The 22,932-nt window shown below is 39.2% G+C and overlaps 1 protein-coding gene across 7 annotated transcripts in view; it reads left to right on the plus strand.

Moving 5' to 3' along the window:
• The window catches only part of SGK3 (serum/glucocorticoid regulated kinase family member 3), a 147,530-nt gene that overhangs the window by 62,415 nt on the left and 62,183 nt on the right, over positions 1 to 22,932 (plus strand). For 2 of the 7 annotated variants that reach the window (XM_059994721.1, XM_059994728.1), the window contains exon 1: positions 15,683 to 19,993. The exons of 4 other annotated variants lie outside the window; for them this stretch is intronic. The gene's annotated coding sequence lies outside the window, so the exon portion shown is untranslated. Of the gene's footprint in view, positions 1 to 15,682; positions 19,994 to 22,932 lie in introns of those variants that run through there. One more of the 7 variants, XM_059994725.1, reaches the window with a different exon arrangement.

Raw genomic sequence — 22,932 nt, forward strand, 5'->3', positions numbered from 1 at the left:
AATTTTGTGCATTTCTGATGTAATGCCCTCTCTTCTGAAAAGTCCTTGTTTTACAACTGTCTAAAATTCACCTTCTTTTAGGTTTCTTCCCTTCCTCCCTACCTCCCTACTTAAGACATTTATTTTTGCCCTTGCTTGGGCCAGCCACCTGTTTATCTAAGTGCTAGAGATGCAGTAAGAAACAAGATCCAATCTTGCCCTCATAGAAGTAGGCAGAGTTCAGTGGGAGAGAGGAATATGCACATAGGCAATTCGCAGGCATCTTTCTTTGATAAGGATTGGTTCACATTTAGTCTTAAGAAGGGGTGAGGGAAAGCCTCCACTATTAAGATATTTAAAAAATCTTGTTCTTTGATTAAAAATAAATAATCAATAAATTTAAGTATTTCTTTACTTATTCATTTTATAGGTCATTTTTATACTTATATTTTCAGAGCTTAAAAGAAAAGGAAAAATCATTAATTACGAGCTTCCTAAAATACCATCCTGTTTTCTTGTTTGGATTTCATGAAAAAGGAGAACTGCTTTTCTTATTACTTCAAATAATTTTTTTTAAATTCCATGAGTCATGACTTCTGGAAACTTCTTATTTAGAAAACATTTAACAATCATTGAGCTTTTTTTGTGTGATTATTTTTATATAATCATAAGTATGGCATGACATTTAGAACTATGTAAACAACATATAAGATGGTGCCTTGACTCCACGTATACTCAAACAATAAATGTGGATATTTTATTTTTTACTTTATTATTACTATTTTTTAATTGAAGTATAGTTGATTTACAATGTTGTGTTAGTTTCTTGTGTACAGCAAAGTGATTCAGTTATACATACATATATATTCTTTTTCATTATAGTTTATTACAAGATATTGAATAGAGTTCCCTGTTCTATTCAATAGGTCCTTGTTGTTTATTTTATATATAATAGTTTGTATCTGATAATCCCAAACTCCTAATTTATCCCTGCCCCCCTTCCCTTTTGGTAACCATAAGTTAGTTTTCTATATCTGTGAGTCTGTTTCTGTTTCGTAGATAAGTTCATTTGTGTCATATTTTAGATTCCACATATAAGTTATATCATATGGTATTTGTCTTTCTCTTTCTGATTTACTTCACTTAGTATGATAATCTCTAAGTCCATCCATGTTGCTGCAAGTGGCATTATTTCATTATTTTTTATGGCTGAGTAGTATTCCATTGTAAAGGTGGATATTTTAATACTGGCTTGCTTTCCTATAAGAAAAAACAGGTATACCATATGAATAATCTCTGGTTATTAAATCTTATTTATTGAGAGGTCAGTCCATGAGGGACTATAAAGTGTCAGTAGATTTGGCCATGAGGAGAGTACTGTGCTATGTATGAAAGCAGTTTGGGAGGTGGCAGGTGGAAGCTGATGACAATGGGTGGAAGAGTGAACAGTGGAAGAGGAAGAGAAGACAACAAGTGTGGGCTGTGTTAATTCAGTAAAACTTGGTGAGTGTGAAGTAGGGTGACCACCTGGGACTGCAGGGTTTCCTGGGATGCAGGACTTTCAATGTTAAAACCAGGACAGTCCCAGGCAAACAGGAGCAATTGGTTACTCTACATGGCTCAGCTCTGCTAGTTTCTGAGGTTGTAAAAAAATAGACATAGGGGACACTCCCAGTTTGCAGAAGATGGTCAGAAAGTTGTCACAGAGACGGTGTAGTGAATCCAGAGAAGGAGTAGGAGTTAACCCAACTCCAACTCCCCAGGGGGTGGGGAGGAGAGGGGGGAACCTTTTAGGCAGAGAAAGCGTGCAGCATTTGGTTTTTAGAGAAACACAAGTAGCTTTTTCTAGAAAGGTAAGGGGACGCTACTGCAGGGCCTGGGGAAGAAACTCCAGGTGCTCCCACTACAGCGGTTCAGGGACATAGGGGTGTTGAAAGAGTTAAAGTCTGGTGTTTTCTCTGTTTTCGGTGAGACTGGGACAGTGCTGAGGGAGGGAGAGAAGAAAGAGGTGTGAGAGGGTTGAGGAGAGTGGGAAATCACAGGTTTTTGAGATGGTTGAATGTGGAAAAGCTCTGAGAATTACAAAGCATTAAAGGAAATAGCTAATGTTTACTCAATGCTTCCTTTGTTCCAAGCACTAAGTATCTTACAAACTTATCACAACAGCCACAAGAGATAGCTACTGTTATTATCTCCATTTTACAGATGAGGAAACTGAGGCACAAAGAAATTAATACCCGCCCAAGGTTACATAGTTCCTAAGAGGCAGAAGCCAGAATTCTGTAGGTTCTATGGAGCCCTTCATTCTTTACTTATGTACTTAATACATTTCCACATGTGACTTCACGTGACACTCACAACCACCTCTGTGGTGTTATTATCGCCAGGTGAGTCACATGGGTAGTCAAGATACATGGTTAGGCAATGTGTAGGAGAGGACAGCTAAAGACTATAAATTGCTGAGACTTTTCTTTTCTGCACATTACATACTTTCCTGACTTCAAAATAAAATAAAAGGAAAGAATGTGATCCCACCCCTTGTCCATACTCCAGAAGTATTCTAGCCATTCATTTGTATTCTGGTTTTCTGAATTCAAATGCATTTTCCCCTGGAAGTCGTAGATATCACTTCTAAATTCCTAACCAAGTTGCAAGCCCATTATTAATTGTGGCCCTAGACTTCAAATGCCCTTACAGCCCCCTGAACTCCTCCGACTCCTTGGAGACCCTGAAGATTTGGAAAGTGGTAGTGACTCCTTAAAGCTTTGTTTGATTAGCGTGGGAGAAAACTTCAGAAGCCTGGAAATGGGTCTCCCAGAGCTTCAGTAGAATTGGCTGTTAAAAGCTGGGGTTGACCTTCCCATCAAAAGCAGACAGGGCCCCCAGTAGCATGGGGCAGAGTTGGTTTGTATCTTTGGGATGTTCAGTGATCAGGGGTTTTCTGTGTAAATTGTGACAGGTTTTGACTTTAGATAATTTCTGCATTTACAGATGAGGAATGAGAGATAAAGCAAAGTGAAGGAACATTGCATCATATTTTATATTGCTAGTTAATGACTGAGCCAGAGCTAGGGTTAAGTCTGTACCCCCTTACCCTAGCGCTCCAGTGGGATTAAAAGCCAGGGAGACTTTACCACCAAGATTACTGATTTGCTGGTACATTATGGATGGCAGCTGCCTCAGTACTCAGAATGCTTCCCAGGCAGCCTTGTAGACCTGGAGCTTTCACTGATGAAATTCTTTATGCTGTGACACACAGCATTCCCTGACTCACTCACTGAGCAACTCTGGGCTGTCAGGCACGCACAGCCCCTGCCCCGCAGTGCTTAGAGTTTGGCAGGAGAGACAGTAATAAAACAATTATACTGTGTGTTTAATTACATTTGTGTGATAAATGATACGTAGGATAAGTATTGGATGCTATTTAAGTGTAACAAGGGCCCTAACATAAGTCCAGAGTCAAGGACAGCTTCTCTGAAGAAGTATGATTCAGGCTGATTCCCAAAGGGTGAGTAGGAGTTAGCCAAGTTTTGTGGACTGAAATGTATCCTGCGCAATTCATATGTTGAAGTCCTAACCCCCAGGACCTCAGAACGTGAGTGTATTTGAAGATAGGCTATTTTTAAAGAGGTAATTTAGCCTAAATGAGATCATTAGGGGTGGGCACTAACCCAATATGGCTGGTGTCCTTATAAGAAGAAGAAATTAGGACACAGACACACACACAGTGAGGACTATGTGAAGACACGGGGAGAAGATATCTGTCTACAAGCCATGGAGAGAGGCCTCAGAAGCCACCAACCCTGCAGACACCTTGATCTTGGACTTCTAGCCTCCAGAATTGTGAGAAAATAAATCTCTGTTGTTTAAGCCACCCCATTTTTGGTACTTCGTAATGGCAGCCCTAGCTGACTAATACACCAAGCAAAAAGTAGCTGTGTGAGGGTTCAGGTGGAGTGAACGTAGGGAGACTCGGGGAGGACTGCGGTTGGCTGGTTCAGTATTTAAAAGGACTCACTCCATCTGCTTGGAGCATAAGGAATAAGGAGACTAGCATGTCACGCACATTTACAAAACCAAACATCCTTTCAAGTTACATATTTCCAAAGGTAAATGAAGAGTTCTTAAACAGAGTCATGCATATACTGTTTTAAAATGATAATACTTGGGCTTCCCTGGTGGCGCAGTGGTTGAGAATCCACCTGCCAATGTAGGGGACACGGGTTCGATCCCTGGTCCGGGAAGATCCCACATGCCGCAGAGCAACTAAGCCCGTGCGCCACAACTACTGAGCCCGCGTGCCACAACTACTGAAGCCCGAGTGCCTAGAGCCTGTGCTCTGCAACAAGAGAAGCCACCGCAACAAAGAGAAGCCACCGCAACAAAGAGTAGCTCCTGCTCGCTGCAACTAGAGAAAGCCTGTGCACAGCAACGAAGACCAAAAATAAAATAAATTAATAAAAAAAGGTAATACTAATCTGCATATGTAAAATTCTGTATTTATTGATGGCCCACTCTCCCCTGGCCTTATCATGCATAGACCTGCTTCGAGGTGCGTTACATACTCACAGTGTTCTTTTGACAAAAGGACCTTTCTCAGCCTTCCTCCTGCCGCTGAAAATCCAATATGTAGTTCAAAATAGCCCAAATTTTATATACATGATACCTCTCTGACTACTCAGGCGCCTAGTTTGTCCTCTTTTGCTGGTTGTATAAACCAGTGGTTTTCACAGGAAGGTCTCAGAACCACTTACACTCTTAAAAATTATTGAGGAGCCCAAGGAATTAGTATTTATGTGGGTTATCAATATCTACTATATAAGAAATTAAAACTGAGAAATTAAAAAAAATTTTAAAGATAATCCCATTGCATATTAAACATATTTTTAATGAAAAATAAGTTTTTCCCAAAACTAAAAAAATCAGATTAGCATCATTTTACACATTTCACATCGTTTTAGTATCTGACTTGATAGGAGACAGCTGAACCCTTATACCTGCTTCCTCATTCAAACTGTTGCAATATGTTGTTTTGATTGAAGTATGTGTAAAAATCAGGCCTCACAAAAATATGTAGTGAGAAAAAGCAGGGATATTTTAGTAGCCTTTTCAGAAAAGTGTGGAGATTCTTCTTTGATACTATACCAAGAGTTGGCAAGTGGTAGTTTCTTCAAGATTAGCTGTAGTGTGGGCTCTGAATCCATATCAATACACTTGTACTCAGTTACATTAAAATCCAGTGGGCATTGTATTCGTTTCCTAGGGCTGCTGTAACAAATTAACACAAACTGGGTGGCTTAAAACAACAGAAATTTAGTATCTCACAGTTTGCAGGCTAGAAGTCTGAAATCAAGGTATCAACAGGGCTATTCTCCCTCAAGGACTCTAGGGGACAGTCGTTCCTTTCCTCTCGTGTTCGTCTGCCTCCGTCTTCACAGGACCTTCTCCTCTGTGTGTCTCAGTGTCTTCTCTTCTGTCTCTTTTAAGGACAGTTGCCATTGGATTTAGGGCTCATGTGGATGATCCAGATGATCTCATCTCGTGATCCTTTTGGGGGCCACCATTCCACCCACTACAGTCCTCTTACATTTTGCATAGATCTTTGATGCATGCATGGTTTTGTAACTTCATGCATTAGTCATTTGGAAAATATGGTTTACTGATTGATTTATGAAGATCTTCCAAATGTTGATACATTTCATTTTAACAATAGTTTTAAAATCATATTTGTTAGTATCACCAACCGAGTGCATCAGAAAAATCTTTCAGAGGAGAGAAGCAGTCAAGCTCATAGTGGCAGAAACAAATTTTCCAAAACTCTTAAGTTTTACTTGAGAGCTTGAATTTTTATCATTGCCAACAAATACATTGAGTTGTTTTCCTTGATGTGATAGGTTTACTTTGTTCATTTCCAAGAAGATGTCTGCCAAGTACCCAAGTTTGGCAAATATTATCGTTTGTCAGTTGTCCTTTTGAGTAAAAACGGTGTTCTATGTAAAAGCAGCTAGTTCAGCTTTTTGAACTCCAACAATCATGCAGGGACTGGCATTCCCTCCAGACCATCATTAGACTTTGGTGTACAGCAGAGTGCTTTATGCATACTTCCCATTTTGTCACAGAACTGTACTCAAAGGTTGAGATTTAATAAAATTAATAATTTTTACTGTGCTGTCAAGGACATCCTTAAATGAACTTGGCTTTTTTCTCTTTTTAAACTGCAAATGAGTGACAGTAGAGAATGCAGTGCATGCTAGTACGGCAGTGTGACTGCCTTGATTCATGCAGGGGCATCAGCAGTTCTAGCTGCTATATTGCTTTTGCTCAGTGCAAATGTCAACACAGTGAAAAAGGCAAATAACATCTTAGTGTTTTATGAAAATAGCTTGAAAGGATCTTAGCACCTTCCAGGGGTCCTATAGACTATACTTTGAAAACTCCTGGTGTATACCATTCAGTTTAAAACTAAATCATCATAGACTGGTTAAATTTTTAATGTATGGGTATTTCTTTTTTTTTTTTTTTTTTTTTTGCCGTACACGGGCCTCTCACTGTTGTGGCCTCTCCCATTGCGGAGCACAGGCTCCGGACGCGCAGGCTCAGCGGCCATGGCTCATGGGCCCAGCCGCACCGTGGCATGTGGGATCTTCCCGGACCAGGGCACGAACCCATGTCCCCTGCATCGGCAGGCGGACTCTCAACCACTGGGCCACCAGGGAAGCCCTGTATGGGTATTTCCTACGTTATTCATAGGACTCTTTCCTTAGACATGAAATATATGCATGTATCTAAAACTTTTTAAAAAATAGTACAGGAAGGCTTATAATGAAAAAGCAAGTCTCTCACCTCACCATTCCCCTGAAGCAAACACTGTTTTAAGGAAAAAACCCTTTTTATTAAAGGAAAATTCAAACATATACAAAACTAGTCTGAATAGTATAATTAGCGTCCATAAACATGTTGCCCAGTTTCAACTATTATCTGCTTATGACTGAATCTTATTTCAGCTAATCCCTCTCTCACCATCATATATGTAATTTTGAAGCAAATCTGAGACATCAAGTCATTTCATCCATAAAGATTTCAGTGTTATCTCTAAAATATAAACTCTTTAAAAAACATAACACAATAACATCATCATACCTAAAAGAAAAAAATACAATGATTTCTTAATCAGATGTTTAAATTTCCCCAATTGCCTCATAATTTTTTCAGTTTGTTTAGTCCAATCACGATCTAAATAATATGCATACATTAGAATTGGTGATGTATCGTTTTAAGTCTTTTTTTTAATTAAAAAAAATTTTTATTGGGGTATAGTTGTTTTACAATGTTAAGTCTTTTAATCTATGTTTTTTGCCTTACTTTTTTCTTTCACAATTTGTGTAATGAAGAAACAAGGTCCTTTGTCCTATAGAATTTTCCACTAAATTTTATTGATTGCATCCCTGAAATATCGTTTATCATGTACCTCTGATCCCTGAATTGCCTATACAATGGAAGTTAGAGCTAATAATTTGTGAGATTTGGGTTCAGAATTTTTGGCAAGAATACTTCATGAATGCTGGTGTGTTTTTCCATCAGGAGGTATAAAATGTCTGGCTGGTTCTTCTTTTATGAGGTGAGCCGCTATTGATGATCATTGCCTCGATGCATTAATTCATTAGGGGTTACAAAATGATGGTATTTAAATTCTGTTCTTCTTTATTCATTAGCTGAAATTCTGTAAAGAAAAACTTCCCCTCATCAACTCTTTGGTTAACTTGGGGTACAGTTTATATTGGAAAGGCATGATAAAGGCTTGATTTTTTTACCCTTTTTTTTACCAGTTTTCAAAAAAAATGATTTATTTCCTTAGCATCATTCAAATGTAATCCATGAGGTTTGTTTTGTATTTTTTAGTATCTCTGTAAACTCCTGGATTTAACATTCAGTGTGTTTCAGTTCATCATAGTCATTATTCTTTTTTAGGCCCTATTTTCCCATCTTTGGTTAACTCTTTGAGTTGGCCTCCGAAGCCTTTGATGTGACTCGAGTAATCATTGATATCATACCAGTGATTAAGGAAGTTAAGACATCCCAGGCTCATTTTGTACATTTCCTGCCCCAGCTCCACATCAACCAATTCTACAAGGAGCCCTAATTCATTTTAGCAGGAAGTATTTAGAGACCACTCTCCAGGTGCAGGTGGTGCTCACTTACTGGAATGGTCATTGATTTTAGGCCTTTTCTGTGCCAAAGCTGGGTAATATTGATACATATATGTATATATTATATTAAAGGTAAAATACAAAATATAATGTTACTTCCAACTGAAATTCAGTACTGTAGGTTTTTTTGGTTTTTTAAAAAATACCATCTATACCTCTTTTATCCCGCAACAAAATTCTTGGTTCTTGAAGACGCGAAGATAATTACTCATTTTATTTATGCCACCAATATGATTACTTGAATAGAGTTTAAAGTTTTTGTTTGTTTGTTTCTTTTATCCTCAGGGTTTTTCCTACTAGAAATGTGCTTGGTTTTGAAGTCACTTGAAGTAATTCCTCTAATCAGCTTAGTTAGGTCTCTTTGGTTAATTTTGAGAAGGAGCCATTTTTAATCTTCTTTGCTTTTACTTGCTATTATATTTTCCTATATCTCTAAATAATGAACGTATGCCTTTCTTGATTTTTGTCAACTTTGAACATTATCTTTGAACTACAATTACATATAATACATGAGACTTGAGCTCACTCAGCACGCCCTCCTCCCACCACTGTAGTAAGATCACCATTTTTAAGTACTCCATTGGTCACTCTATAACTTATATATATATATATATTTTTTTTTTTTTTTTTTCGGTACGCAGGCCTCTCACTGTTGTGGCCTCTCCCATTGCGGAGCACTGGCTCCGGACGCGCAGGCTCAGCGGCCATGGCTCACGGGGCCCAGCCGCTCTACGGCATGTGGGATCTTCCCAGACCGGGGCACAAACCCATGTCCCCTGCATCGGCAGGCGGACTCTCAACCACTGCGCCACCAGGGAAGCCCCCTAACTTATATATTTAATAACATTTGTTTCTTGTTCTATCAACAATAGATGGTAGGATTAAAAGATTTTTAAATTTTATACACTTAATGTACTATACATAGGGCCCAATGGAGAGCCGTGTGCATCTTAGGTAATCAGTACTTACTAAATTAAATTGAATTTTTATTATACTCTTTGCCAAATAAAATGTTAGTCTTCAGTTAATGCAGATATAGCTAAATCAATAATTAGTAATTTATAAATCATTATATCAGACCAAGGAATTAGAATCAGGAATAGTCGTCTTTCTCTTCTTCCCTTTTTTCCTCATTGTCTGTAAATGACTTGGGATGTTGCATCACCTTTTTAATGTTTCTCTTACTCTATTATTAAAAGATATGTTATTGTGATGTAAATTTGGTATGAATAGAGAAAAATTACAAAGGAAGAGAGCTTGCAAGTGTTTTAATTAGGTAAAAGGTGAACTTACAATAAAATCTTAGAAGGTTGGGCTTCCCTGGTGGTGCAGTGGTTGAGAATCTGCCTGCCAATGCAGGGGACACGGGTTCGAGCCCTAGTCTGGGAAGATCCCACATGCCGCGGAGCAACTGGGCCCGTGAGCCACAGTTACTGAGCCTGCGCATCTGGAGCCTGTGCTCCGCAACGTGAGAGGCCCCGATAGTGAGAGGCCCGCGCACCGTGATGAAGAGTGGCCTCCGCTTGCCACAACTAGAGAAAGCCCTCGCACAGAAATGAAGACCCAGCACAGCCATAAATAAATAAATTAATTAGTTAAAAAAAAATCTTAGAAGGTAAATTCATATGAATGAAGCTGTTAGTGCTGAACTCTGGGATCCATACTGGAAAAAAACAAAAAAACTTTACCTATTTATGACATAGTCTATTGAATCATGAAAATAAGGTGGAAAATAATGTCCCCCCTTAGCGTACAAAGGAATGCATAAAAATGTCCTTGTAATCTCCGTGTCAATTAATGGAATGTGAATTAGGCAGCATTTTAAACGAAATATGGGTAATAAATCGTGGATTAAAAGTTGCTGACCATATCATATAAATCATTTCAGACAAATTTAAACCCAAAGGCCTATTCCAAATTCCAGTGTCAAATAAAATTACTCAGTACCTTATTAATAAGACGATTTTCTGCATACAAGATTAATAGAAAAGACTTTTGAGGCTTGAGAAAAATGATTAAACTGGATGTCAAATTCAAAGATTTTATTTCGTCTCTAAGATGAACAACCTCTAATTGCTGTATATCAAATTTTATTTTCTTTGGTCCACTGCTATATGAGACTTGAATATAATTACATCATAGGTTACTAATTCTCTTTTATAGAGTTAGGTCCGTTCACTATAACATTAATATGTATGTAAACCAACATGCATTTAAGCAAAAAGATATATAAGCACTGTTTTACATAAGAATTATATTGGAATTTGAGATACAGAAATTCACATTTTAAAAATTATATTATCAGAAGACTTTATGAAATTTTCAGGCTCCTTTATATTTCAGGTCTACAGTCCCATTGTTATACTTATACTTTCATTGTGTTCCTTTATTATGGTTCATTCATTATTATATCTTTAATTGTGTGTTACATTGTGTCCCTGCTTCAACTTTGTTTCTTAGTCATTATACTTTCAGTATAGTGAAATTAAGTTTATTTCTAAAAGTTATTAGTCATCTCAAAATTTCAAACACAAAGTCTGGGAAAACAGTGAAAGTTTCACATTAATCTGCTCTGTAATATTAGGAAATGTTTTCTTGGGCACTCATTGACCTTTCAAAGACATTTTATTAGGCACAGTAAAACTTATTGTAGAGAGGTGATAGAGCATAGTGGTTAAGAGCATAGATTCTGGAACCAAAGTACCTGGGTTCTAATCCCAAGCCTACCAATTACTAGCTAAGTGACATTTGGACATGTTTTTTGACTTTGTAGGTGTTTCTTCACCTGTAAAATGGGGTGATAATTTTATATAGCTGATAGGCTTATTGTGAGGATCAGTATATATAAAGTGCTTGGAGAGTGTGGCACATATGTGCTATAGAACTGTTAGCTATTATTATTATGACTTGTACTGTTAACATTAGCAATTATTGTCAAGGATACAAGTAATTCTAGTTATATTAGTGTTCAGAAATATTTTTATAACCATTTCATCAGGAAATTGTAATATTACCCCATGTGATTTTCAAAGTGTTTTAGACATTCTAGAGTCAAATATATTCACAGATACAAAATATAAAAAACACCTCTAGTCCTATAATGAAAGCCAAGAGGATTCATATGCAGAAATTCATTTTCTTTTTTTTTTTTTTTTTTTTGCGGTACGCGGGCCTCTCACTGCTGTGGCCTCTCCCGTTGTGGAGCACAGGCTCTGGGCACGCAGGCTCAGCGGCCATGGCTCACGGGCCCAGCCGCTCTGCAGCATGTGGGATCCTCCCGGACCGGGTCACGAAGAAATTCATTTTCTATCCATCTTTTTCCTTCAGTAACTTTTTAGGTGTCTGCTCTGTGTAAGCGTATCCTAAGGAGCCTCGGAATAAGAGGATGAATCACATATGGATCTTGCTGGCAATTACTGGCTAATAGAGGATATATAGATATAAATAAATACCCTGCGTTAGAAAACAAGAGGTGCAGATAAAATGCTCATAAAAACTTACAGGAAAGAGAGTATCCCCACAAAAAGAAAGAGAAAATCTTTTTTTTTTTTTTTAAGAATGAGAAAATCTTAAAGGAGCTTATAGTTGAATAATGCCTTGAAAGATCAGTTGGACTTACATATGCAGAGAAATGAAGTCTGTGTTGCATGTAAAGGAAAGGGCTCGTTTTGCTTGGAGCACTGGGTACATGAAGGGGAAGTAAGGTCATATGATGGTCAGAATATAGAGGATCCAGGAGGCTAGGCTGATAAGATCTTATTCAGTCATCATTGTTAAGGTGTTTTTTTAAAAATTAAGGTGAAATTCATATAGCATAAAGTTAACCATTTTAAAGTGCACAATTCAGTGATATTTAGTATATTTATTGATACAGTGTTGTGCAACCGCTACTTCTGTCTAGTTTTAAACATAATTGTCATCCTCAGTCCTTAAAAAACTAAAAATAGAAATACCATATGACCCAGCAATCCCACTCCTGGGCATATACCCAGAGAAAAACATAATTTGAAAAGATACATGCACTCCAATGTTCATTGCAGCACTATTTACAATAGCCAGGACATTGAAGCAAAGTAAATGTCCATCAAGAGAGGAATGGATAAAGAAGATGTGGTACATATATACAATGGAATATTACTCAGCCATAAAAAAGGACGAAAAATGCCATTTGCAGCAACACGGATGGACCTAGAGATTGTCATACTGAGTGAAGTAAGTCAGACAGAGAAAGACATATGATATCACTTATATGTGTAATCTAAAAAGAAGGGTACAAATAAACTTATTTACAAAACAGAAGTAGAGTCACGGATGTAGGAAACAAACTTATGGTTACCAGGGGATAAGGGGAGGGAGGGATAAATTAGGAGATTGGGATTGACATATACACACTACTATATATAAAATAGATAACTAATAAGAACCTGCTGTATAGCACAGGGAACTCTACTCAATACTCTGTAATGGCCCATATGGGAAAAGAATGTTAAAAAAAAAAAAAGTGGATATATGCATATGTGTAACTGATTCACTTTGCTGTACAGCTGAAACTAACACAACATTGTAAATCAACTATACTCCAATAAAAATTTAAAAAAAAAACATTATTGTCACCCCCAAATTAAACCCCATATCCATTGAACAGTTATTGCCCGTTCTCTCATCCCCTCAGCCCCTAACAACTACCAATCTGCTTTCTGTTTCTTTGAATCTACCTTTTCTGAATATTTCATGTAAGTGGATTCATTCAGGATGTAAACTCTCATGTCTAACTTCTTTGACTTAGCCCAGTGTTTTCGAGGTTCATCCACATTGTAGCACGCATCAGCACTTCATTCCTTTTTATGACTGAATAGTATTCCATCGAGTATTTGTATCACAATTTGTCTATGTTGATGGACATTTGGTTGTTTCCATCTTTTGGCTGTTGTGAATAATGCTGCTATTCACATACATGTATAAATATTTATTTGGGTACCTGTTTTCAGTTCTTTGGGGTATATATCTAGGTGTGAAATTGCTGGGTCCTATGGTAATTCTTTGTTTAACTTTTTGAACAACTGCCAAATTGTTTTCCACAGCAGGTGCACCATTTTACTTTTCTACCAACAATGTATGAGGGTTCTAATTTCTCCACATCCTCACCAATACTTAGTTTCTACTGTTTTGATTATTGCTATCCTAGTGCATGTGAAGTGGTATCTCTTTGTGGTTTTGATTGCATTTCCCTAATGACTAATGATGTTGAACATATTTTTATGTCCTTTTTGATCATTTATATATCTTCTTGGGAGAAATGTCTATTGGCGCCCTTGTTGAAAATTAGTGGGCTATAGATGTATAGGTCTATTTATTAACTCAATTCTATCCCAGTGGTCTATAGATCTATCCTTATGCTAGAACCACACTGTTTTGATTATTATAGCTTTGTGATAAATTTTGAAATCAGGAAGTGTGAGACCTTTTTCTTATTCAATATTGTTTTGGCTATGTAGGGCCCTTTGAAAATCTATATGAATTTGAGGATTGGTTTTTCCATTCCTGCAAAACAAGGCTTTTGGAGTTTTGATAGAGATTACATTACAATTATTAAAGATTTTTGAACAGAGAAAATGACATGACTAGAATTCTCCTTAGACAGCATTTTACAACATGAATAGGAAAAGAACAAGAGAGGACACTAGGAGACCATTAGAAAATTAGCACAACAGGATGGCTTGGACCTAAACTGTGGGAGTGAAGAGGGACAAGTGCCAGAGAGATTGTGGAGTCAGACTTGAAACAAATCTCTTCATTCACTTAATGATTTGCACCCCATTATTATATGCTCTAGGCACTAAGGATGCTATAGTGAACAAATGGATATGTTATTTTGCTTTCATAGACCTTGCACTCTCATGGGGCAGGTACAGTGGAACAGTAAACAGTGAAATAAAGAGCAAACTGTGATCAATGTTGTATGAAGAAAATGAACAAGCTACTATGATAGAGATAACAGAGGAAGGCCTACTTTAGATAGGAGAGGACTGTCTAAGGGACAGCTGTTTAATTAAGACCTGAATGATGAGGAGTTAGCCTATTCTAGCCTAAGAAAACAAAATTATCGGGAATTCCTTGGCAGTCCGGTGGTTAAGACTCGGTGCTTTCACAGCTGTGGTCCCGGGTTTGATCCCTGGTTGGGGAACTAAGATCCCACAAGCCACATGGTGTGGCCAAAACAAAGAAAAAAAGAAAAAAAATTATCAAAGGCTCTGAGAACCTAAATGGGAAAGGGAGGGAAGATCTAGGGAGAAGTCCAAGAAGAATCAAGGTTTTGAACTTGTGTGACTGGGTAAAAGGAGGTACTATTAATAGAATTAGGTACTAATTAGGAGGTAATATTAATAGAATATGCTTGAAGGGAAAACTATGAATTTATTTATTTTGGCGGGGAGATATTTAGCAGGTAGTTGGAAATTTGGAACTAGAGTTGGGAAAGAGGTCATGCTTCAGGTAAATGTATTGTGGCCAACTGTATGGAGATGAAAATTGAAGACATGAGCTTGGATAAGAAAGGCAGTTACAGTGAAAAGAGCTCAGGAATTAAAGTTGGAGACCTGGATTTAAGTCTTATTTTTGAGTGGTTGTGATACTTCAGGCAATTTCTCTTTCTAAGGTCACAAAGCTCTATTTCACTGTCTATTCTGTTGTAATTATCTATTTGTGTGTTCTAATGATCACATTGTCTTGATTACTATAGCTTTACTATGTCTTTATAATATCAGGCAGTTTAAGTCGTTCAGTGTTGTTCTTTCTAAATATCGTTTTGACTTAGTTTTACACCATTTTGGGTTATGAAAGCTTTCATAGGAAGACTACTTTTGGATAGCAGGGGAAACCTGTATTCCCAGTGTTCTTCATTCCTAGTGCACATCTATACTTCCAGAAACCTGGAATCATTTTCCTTCTGTCTGATGGACTTGCTTTAACATTTCTTGTAGTGTGGGTCTGCTGGTTATGAATTCTTTGGCTTTTTTTTTTTTATATGTCTGAAAAAAATCTTTGTATTTCCTTCAGGTTTGAAAGATGTTTTTGCTAGGTATAGAATTCTAGGCTTACAATTTTTTTGTTCAGTATTTCAAAGATGTTGCTCCACTATCTTTTCCTTGAACTATTCCTTACAAGAAATCTGCTGTCATTTTTACCTTTGCTCCTCCATACACAGTCTGCCTTTTTTCCTCTGGCTGCTGTTAAGATTTTTGCTTTATCACTGACAAGTTTTTAATAATTTCATTATGAAATGTCTTGGGGGCTTCCCTGGTGGCGCAGTGGTTGAGAGTCCACCTGCCGATGCGGGGGACACGGGTTCGTGCCCCGGTCCGGGAGCGTCCTGCGTGCCGCGGAGCGGCTGGGCCCATGGGCCGTGGCCACTGGGCCTGCGCGTCCGGAGCCTGTGCTCCGCAATGGGAGAGGCCACAGCAGTGAGAGGCCCGCGTACCGCAAAAAAAAAAAAAAATTAAAAATGAAATGTCTTGGTATAGTTTTCTTCATGTTCCTAGTGTTTGGGTTAATTCAGCTTGTCAGATCTGTGGGTTTATAATTTTCATCAAATTTTGAAAAATACCAGTCATATTTCTTCACACGTCTTTTCTGATCTCCTTCCCCAACCCTCCTTCAGGGACTCTAATTACAATTATATTTGGCTGCTTGAACTTGTCCCATGGCTCATTGATTCTCTTTTCTTTTTTTCTGTATAGTTCATTTTGGAAAGTTTCTGTTGTGTGTCTTCAAGCTCACCAATCCTTTCCTTTTCAATGTCTACTCTTCTGTTAATCCCACCCAATGTATTATTCACCTCAGAGATTGTTTTCATCTGTAGAAGTTGGATTTAGAAATTTTTTACCTTCCTTGTCTCTACTTAATTTTTTAAGTATATTACCATTGTAATAACTGTTTTAATGTCCTTGTCTGCTAGTTCTAACATCTGTGTCAGTTGTTGGTTAGTTTCAGTGATTGGTTTTTCTCATTATTGGTCATATTTTCCTGCGTCTTGCTGTGCCTTGTAATATTTGATTGAATGGCAGATATTGTGAATTTTATCTTGTTGGGTGCTGAATATTTTTGTATTCCTGTAAAGATGTTTGAATTTTAACTTCAGATGCAGTTAAATTGCTTTAAAATAGTTTGATTCTTTCAGATCTTTTATTTTTTTGGTGGCATCCAAGCTGCATTTAGTCTAGGGCTAATTACTCTCCAGTACTAAGGCAGGACCTTTCTGAGTACTCTCCTCATTGAATTGGGAGGTTTTCTAGTCAGCCTGGTGTGAACAGCCACTATTCCTGTCCCTCTGCGAGTGCCCAGTACTGTGCCTTCTCATGCTTTCAATGGTTTGTTCTTTCCTCAGCCTTGGGTAGTTTCCTCACATGCATGCACTGATCAACTCTGTTGAATTCTTGAGGAGGAGGACCCTTTGCAGATCCTGGGATCCTCTGTTGTTATGTCTCCCATACTTTGTCCTGTGAACTCCAACCATCTTGTTCTCCCTGAACTCACAGCTCCGTCTCCTCAGCTCAGGGAATCTGCTGGGCTCTCCTGCGATTCCCCTTTCCTATGTCATGGCCTGTAATGTCTCTGAAGGTAGTAAGCTGGGGTAAACCTTCTTCATTTCCCATCCCTGAGGGATCACTCTCCTTTACTGCCTGACATCTAATATCTTAAAAAGTGTTGTTTTATTTATTTTGTCTGGCTCTTTTTTGTTGTTGTTGGTTTAGGTGGGAGGGCAAATATGGTTCTTGTTACTCCATCTTGGCTGGATTCAGAAGTTCCCTCAAGGCTCTATTCTTAATAGTCACCTCACACTTTGAGGAGAGGAAAAGTTCCAAGAGTCTTTAACCAAAAGCCTCTGGTATAACCACTCTGTAAAATGAAGTGTGACTATTGTTTAGTCTGCCTATTTAATACTTCTTAAATCTCCAGAATATTAGAAAGGTTTGCTGTGACTAGTGCTTTATAGATTGTTTGGGCCAGACCTCAGAGCTCTGGGGCTTCCTTTAAACATGCCAGTGACATTTTCAAAACACAAGGAGCCATTGATAGATTGCAAATCAGTTTTCACTCTTACTTGGTAGTCATTCTGCAAACTTGGTTCTGCTTCTACTTGTGTCATTTCGGCAAGGTTGCAGTTAAGGAAATTTTACTTTCTAAAGATCTTAATAGTATGTAGGGCCCCCTAACACAGGCAATTTACTGTGAATCGAGGGTTTATTTCTGGAACACTAAAAACCTTTCTAGTCCAACTCCAAGAAGTACTGAGTGATTCTTGTTTATCTTATTCTTGAAAGTTTATTTGGAATTAGAAGGGGAAACTCCAACAATTTTATTTGCATGAAAAAGAAAAGACCAGTATTTTAATTACAGCAAGGGAGAGAGGGGACTTAAGGAAAACGGAAAATAACCATAGTCAGATGAATATATTTTTAAGCACTTACTATGGGTTTATCACCTGTTTGGGCAATGGGGTGACAAAGAATGGGTAGGTTACTTTTTATTTTTATGTTCCTCCATGAATCTCAAAGATGTAGTCTTCAAAACAAGTCTTATTTAATGATAACTTATTTTCCTGTTTTTTGAATCAGTCACATATAATAATATGTGACTATAATTTTTTTTTCCATCAAAGCTTTTGTTCGCTTGAAGTAATTGGTGTTACTTCAGTAAAATTTCAGACAAAAACAGAGAATCTTGCTGTTGTGGTAACCTGGATAGCCTAATTGCTGATGAACGTATAATTTCTTTTAGGGTTTTTGAGATATTGAAAATAGCTTTTCTTCCTGGATTGGCTGGAACCTGAGCACATCCAGTGAGTAGCTTATGGTTTAGTTTTGAAGATAAATATGATAAATAAGAGAGAAAACAAAACAAGGTAGTTCTTGCTAAGTGCCAAGTGGAGCAGTACAGATTCTAAGCATTATAGCAGTTTTATTGCATAGAGAGGTCCCTGAGCTGAGCTATCATAGTCCCAACAGGTAGCTAGGACTGAGGAGAGGTATTCTGAGTGGAGAAGCAGTGGCTGTAAGTTTGCAGCGGCAGCGGCAAGGAGTGTTGGCTGTACATTGTGGATACTGTACAGTGAGGAGACAGTCTGTCAGACAAATGTGTACACAGAGAGTGGTTGGAGATTAGGTAGAAAAAGTAGGTAGGGGTCAGATGCAAGATTCTGAGTTCTTTGAATTTGTATTTTGCACAGAGATGGCAGTGAAAATGAGAAGGGTCATTGCAGAGACCCTGTAATGGAGAAAACCAAAGACCTAGTGACTAAATGTGAGGATTGAGTGGGAAGAAGAGCCTGAAGTTTTGAGCTAGGAGTAGAGAGTTATTATTATCACAAATAGAAAAGTCAGAGAGGAGAGCTTGAATGAAATGATACCAGAGATTCCTGAGGCTTTTTCTGAAAATTCCCGATTTCTCTGTGTGGCTCCCGACTGGACAGCGCTTTTCCTGTGGTCCTCCTCCTTTAATTGTTGAACCTGGCAGGATGACGTGGAGTGAGGAAGGGCATTTAGAGATCATGAGGGCACCTGGCCTAATCTCTTCATTTTACAGATAAGGAAATCGAGGACTTCCTTATTGTGACTTTCTTTCAGGCCACACAGCTAGGCTGGCCTCTTGGCATTATTTTCTGAAATTCTTCTAGCAAAGGTTACTGTGTATCAATCCTGCTTGCTGGCAAAGTGAGTCTTGTGTTTTCCCCACCATAATTCAATTAGTTATTGACTTGATTCCTCAAATCGTTTTTCACCTTCCCAAATCAAATAAATTAATAGTTACGATAATTCCTTTCCAGTAGTCTGATTTTTTTCTCTATCCATACACGCCGTCGCAAACCTTGCAGTCGTACCCTATGGGCATTAATGACAAACTCAGGTCTGCTCTCTTGAAAAGTTGTCTGAGGGGAGCTGTTTGAAGGGAGAGGGAATGATTAACGTTTATTTAAGTCTGGAGTGAGGATTCTTACTGGGAGTCCTTTCCACAATTTTTAAAACAAAGAGGCTGTGTGGTGGAGATCAGTAAAGGAATTACTTCCTTTCTTTGCCCCTCTAAACCCCATTCCCTGTGACTTCTCACGCATGGAACCCAGAATCCGTGTGTGACTCCTGCCCTGCCCGAAGACAATGAGATTAGTCAGTGCCCTAAGTGAACGCCGTTATTTTAAGATGTCTCACCCAGTCCTACACCTTAGCTGGAACCCGGGGAGAGTGACTTCTCTTCCCCTTCCCAAGACTTTCTTCCTCTTACCCCAACGGCTGTCTCTCTCCTTTTATCCCTTCCCTCTGCTTGCATCCAGCCCTTCCTCCCTCGGGGTCACACATCCGCAGGCCGTTCCCAGCCGCACCCTTGCCTACAGCTTCTGTCGGAAGCACAGACCCCGGAGCGAGCCGGGGGCGGAGCTGAGTGAGCAAAAGCCCTGCCTCCACGCTTTGGGCGGGGCCAGCGGCCCAGACAGCGCCGTTGATTGGTGGGGGCGGGCCCTGCCGCGGGGGTCGGGGCCCGGAGGTCTGGCCCGGGTAGGGAGCGCGGCGCGGCTGGGGGCGCGAGGCGCGGCGTGGAACCCGGTGGAGTGTGGCGTAGCTGTGGCGGAGCTTCCCGCTCGCCACACGCCGGGCGTGGGTCCCCGAAGGTAAGTATGGGCAGGGGGCCCTGCGCCGCGTGGGCCAGGTGGAGGCACCCCGCGGACGCGCGCCTGAGGCAGGTGTGGTTTGGCCGGACGGGCCCCGGTGCCACTTCCGCGCGGAGTAGGAGCGCAGGGCGCTGGCTGGCGGCCGCGTGGCGTGAGTACCCCGAGTGAGGGAGTCCGGGTCGGGCTCTAGTTTTGCAGCACTTGTTCACCTCATTAGTTCCGGGAAGCACCCCCTCTCCACGCACCACACAAATCTCGAGAGACCTCAGGTACTCCAGAGACTTTGTATTCTTTAAAATACATTTCTGGTTTGTGGTTCAGGACTGGAGGAGAAACTCGGTAGTGAACTTACGATGCGGCTTTATTTTGACTTCGTGTTATTATTCAGATTGCAGGAAGAGTGCGACTGGTAATGGGACTGTTATTTAAACAAGGACATCAGGGTTTACACAGGCAGTGGATTGTAGAGATTAAGCGAGCAGGCTTTGAATCTCCTTATTAATTGTGAAAACTTGGGCAATTTGCTTAACTTCTCTATGACTTTGCTTCTGCATATGAAAAATGAGAATAAGAAGAGATGCAGCCTTATAGGATTTTTATGAGGATTAAATGAGTTACTACTTAGTGTCTGCCTCATAGTCCACAATAACTTTGGCTGTTTTCTTTATTATGCAGTCAGATGGGCATTAATCTTCAAAGCTGCAGAAAGAAAAACCTTCTGCAGAGCTGTTGCTTGGGGATTCCTTTGGAACAGTATTCAAAGACTGAGTCCCACTGGAAAAGGTCTCATTACTCTTCTGTTGTACTAGAGACGTGATCCACCTACCTTGCTCCAAATCAAAGCCACTCTCAAATGATACAGAAACCTCAGTCTTGAAGATTGTTCTGAAAGAGGCATGAAGAAAGGCGGCACTTTTCCAGTGAGTGTAGCCTCATTTTAAGCACCAAGCTCTGGTGCTTAAAAAGAAGTTCATATCACTTTATACAGAACTTACAAGTTGTACTATTTTGGGTGGGTGCTTATTTGTAATATTATTGCAAAATGAGGTAAACCAGAGTACCCAAATACATAAACTAAATAAACATCATAAGAATCGTAACCTGTCACATGGAAACTCAGAATTGAAAGGAATCTGAAAAATCAGATGGGCTGCCCTTTATAAATAAGGATGAGGCCCAAAAACCCAAAACCAATAAATGACAGGGCTTAGACCAGAATTCAGCTCTGCTGAGCAACAAATTATAAAAGCAAAGGATGATATTACTTCTTGTGTTGATAATAGTACTAGTTTTATTTTTGACAGTTTTATGGCGCTGTGAATAATTTTTCTCTCAGCAACATCCTGCTTGGTAGCTTAACTGCATGATTCATAATCATTCTTCAGCACCTTTGATTTAAATCACAAGTCTGAAAGTTGCTACATCAATGATTGCTTTGAGAACAAGAGGATTGTCTTCTTAAGCTTTGTACAAACATGTTCTAACAGTGCTTTGGTTTTGTTGTTTTATGCAGTCCTTTTCTCTCATGTAGGGAATGTGAACAGCCAGTATAAACAAATTGACCTTCTAGGCAGTTTGTTATCATTGTGTTATTAGTGAAGTTTTCTTGATTGGGTAAGATAGGCATGGAATGCTAGCCCAAGGAAATAGGACTGGGTCCCCTCCTGTAAGAGATATGTTGCAGTTGCTGCTAACTTCAAAAGCATCATGGAGTGAAATCATTTGGAGATATTTGTCTGTTAGTTGCTGACTCTTCCCTGGCCCCTTGTAGAGGCCACTCCCTCACCTGTAGGTGTTTGTTCAGATGTTACTATCTCAGTCAGAGCCTCCTATTTAAAATGCCATACAACCTTACTCTTCCTGTAATATGTATTTGTCTATTTATCTATTTGTCTGTTATCTCTTGTCTGCCACTAGATGGTAAGTTCCACGAGGGCAGGGTGCTTGCCTGTTGTGTTCACTGCTGTACTCTAAGCGCCTGGAAACAATGACTGGCACCAGAGAGTGTCACATGCAGACATTTCCAACTAGGGCTAGTAAGTACTTAAGCCAATTCACAATTCATTTTGCCCTGCTCCACCCTCTCCCCATTTCTGGTTATTTCTCCTGTTACCCAGGAATAAAACCTTGAGGCAACGTTAAGTCCTCTTTCTACTTGGCACTCCATGTGCAAATAGCTACTGACTTCTCCAGTTTTTTGCAAACCTGCCATTCCAGTAGTTACCAAGTTCCCATTTCTTCAGGCGCTCCTCCATTTCATTTCCTTCTCTACACCTACAGCTCTACCAGCTCCCTTTTCGTTTGCCTTCACAGTCTTATCTGCAGAATGAAATCCAGAGTGAGAAATCTGGCATTCAGAGTTCTCTGCAACATGATCTCAAATCCACTTTTCCAGTCTCTATCTCCTGTATATAAGAACAGTGATTTCCAACTTATGCTTGTAAATGTGAAAGTAAAATAAGGCTTTAATGGTAATACCCTGTAAAATCCCAAGGTTGCTTCATGACAGTTTCTCTCTTTTTATTAATGAGTCCGTCTTTTCCCCCAAGTAGGCAGGAATTCAGACAAATAAGACTAATGACTGTTAACCTGTTTGTACCGAGAACTTATGCTGCTCTTTCTGTTTTTGAGTGTCCAGGCTTCAAAACCTCCCTTACATGTTACCACTACCCCAAATACCTAGATAGGTTCAGTTGGATGTGGTATTGCTTTCCTCTGAATTCTAGTGACTTTTCATGCCTTTTTAAGAACTTATCACACTCTACCTTGAATTGTAATTCTTTGGGCATTTGTCTTTTCTTTTTTGCTACATATAAGCTCCTGGAGGACAGAAAGCATGCACACACAAATTCCAGTTACTTTTTTGAGGAAAAATAAGATATGCACCCACTTATTTGTTTTTTAAATAAAAGTGAACTTAAAGTTCTCCTTAATGGGTCTTTAAGTCATTAAATATTGAGCCTCAACCATCATTTCTACAATATGGACACTTCAGGAAGAAGGCAGGTGAAATTCAGTCCTAAAAAGATTCCAATGAAGTTACTGAGGTCTGGATTTTAGAAGGGAGTAAGTACAGGGAGAGCAACAAAC

Source organism: Delphinus delphis, chromosome 17, assembly GCF_949987515.2.
Source record: "Delphinus delphis chromosome 17, mDelDel1.2, whole genome shotgun sequence".
NCBI lineage: Eukaryota > Metazoa > Chordata > Mammalia > Artiodactyla > Delphinidae > Delphinus > Delphinus delphis.